The sequence below is a fragment of the Sardina pilchardus genome, chromosome 1 (genome assembly GCF_963854185.1).
Source record: "Sardina pilchardus chromosome 1, fSarPil1.1, whole genome shotgun sequence".
Classification (NCBI taxonomy): domain Eukaryota; kingdom Metazoa; phylum Chordata; class Actinopteri; order Clupeiformes; family Clupeidae; genus Sardina; species Sardina pilchardus.
This window is the reverse complement of record NC_084994.1, coordinates 22984511-22987010: the sequence shown is the minus strand read 5'-3', so window position 1 is coordinate 22987010 and position 2500 is coordinate 22984511.

Here is a 2500-nt window from a genome sequence, read left to right as displayed (position 1 = left end):
CGTCAACACCCCTGTATTAAAAGCCTTGTGACGAGGCCCATCCTTACAAGTATAAAATGACCACCTCTAAACGATACCCATAAAAACACCAATCTATAGCATCCCTAAGACAATCATAAACCATACAGGTTGTTGCTATACTGTACGTGAAATAGACAGCAGCTATGCAAAAGAAAGAAAAAAAAAAACACCCTGCACCTTTCACGTCTTGGGCTAAAGCCCACAGACAAACAGACGCGGGAAAGGCGCTCAGCGTATCTTACGCATAAAATGTAATATTTTTACACACACCAAAAACCAGGAATCCGGATACTTCCTGCGTCTGCCACCGAGTTCTTCATTTATTGTCCTGAAGCGTGGAAATCACGCAGGACGGCCAGAAACGAGATGCAGATGGTGGAATCGGTTGTGAATTCCCCTGATGCTGTTGAGACGTTCAAGGGAGGAAAAAAAACGGTAGAAAAAGACAACGCCGCGTCTGTGGCAGAGGAGGACAGCGACGAGCTTGAGAAACCTCACATCAAGGCTAACAGCAGATGCAGAGGCCCCTTTTTGGCGAGGACAGATATCAAGGCCTCGCTAATTTCCTTCGTAAGGGTAAAATCTAATGTCGCGCTTGTCCGATCTCGTCCGTTTATTGACGCGTTGATGTTTGGCGGCGACGTTCCCGCCCTGTTGGAGCGCGAGAGAGAGAGCGAGAGAGAGTGAGCGAGCGCTGCCTTCTCCGCCGGAGCTGCGCGAGATAGGCGTGACAACCGATCGGGGCTTCAGTGCAGGCGGACGAGAGAAGCACTCGACTGCCTCACACAGCTCCCCCTCCCCTCACTTGCAGTCTCTCTTTTTCTTTCTCTCCATCTCTCTCTTTCTTTGTGCAGGTCCCACACACACACACACACACACACACACACACACACACACACACACACACACACACACACACACACACACACACACACACACACACATAACAACCTCCATCTTTCCATTTCTTTCTGAACAATATTGAATTGACCAATAGAGGAACAATGATCCAAGAGCATTTTACATTGTACCGTGCAGTGTAGCATTTTAATTTAGCCCATTATTCATACAGCACACTTCATAGAGTAGGCTATAGGCCAGATAGAGAACAATACAGCTCGCAGGCCTTCAAAAGTTCAACCAAAGCGTTGGTGAAACAGCATGAGAGATAAAATAATCAGACCACTCGGTTGCCCTGACATAGAACATGTAGGCCTACTCGCAACAAGTAGAGCCTAGTGGTGACAATGTTCCATTATCATTCATTACCGTCAGCCCTGCCTGCACACTTTGGCTTGTTGTGGACCGTGAGAAGGGTATGTGCTTGCACTAGTTTCCCAGGTCACACATTTAGTATGACACAGAAGCCATTAGCTAATAGATGGGGTTTTCAGAGAAAACATACTCAATCAATGGTTTCGGAGGATGATTACTGACCACTAACAGCAAAAGATTGACGAGGAATAACTTTGATTAAAAAGCATAGATAGATGATAGATATAAAAAGTCTTTAATAAAAAATGGCTACATGCCACTGCGTTTCAACCATAGAGGTTTCATCAGGGCATTGATGAGGTTCAAGTAGGTTTCAGGTTAAGGGTGCTGTTCTAATGCATTACTTTCTCAACCTATTTTCCTTGAAAGCCCCCTTGCCTGTGTCAAGCCAGGCCTACCCACATACTGTACACGCACAAGACATTGTTTTATTCAACAATCGGGATCCAGGGATGAATTGCCAATGCCTAACTTAGCCTAACCTAACCTGAAGGTTGCTTATGCAAGTTCAGAGGTCAGAGGTAATACAATTAAATGTGGAACACAAAATATGTTTCAGTTTGGATCATACAGTTTTGATTATCCAACTGAATGTGTTATTGGGATTTTATACATTTAATCTGCGCAAATATAATTTTGGTAATCTCACAACCTCCAACCTCACAACCACCAACATTGTGCGGACCCCTGCAATCTCTGGCGGCCCCTTTTGGGGTCTCTGGACTCCAGGTTAGGAAGCACTGCTTCTAACTTCTACTCTAACTGTAGTGAAGAGAGAGAGCAGTGACCCCCACCCTGCCCTGACCCCTTGTCTCCGGGGGGGGGGGGGGGGTACACTACCCGCTCCTGCAGCTTGACCGCGAGCGCCAAGAAAGAGCCAGTCTCGTTGGTATGGCAACCGTAGAGGCGACCGCACTCCGTCACACAAACCCCAAACTCTCCCCCCCCCTTTCCCCCCCCCTAAACAACACTGTACGTGATTGCGAGTGGAGTCCTCCTGTGCATTCCATTCACCGCCGAATCCGGCGGCGGCGTCCGTCTCCAGCTCTCTCTCCCGGACTCCTGCCGGCACGACGACGACGACGGCCTCAGAAACGGCCGGGCGGGGTCGCTGGGTTCGCGACGCGGAGAGAGAGAGGGCGCTCGCTCGCTTCGCGCGCACACACCTGGTGAAAAGCTCCGCGCGCTGTCAGGTGGCCACTTT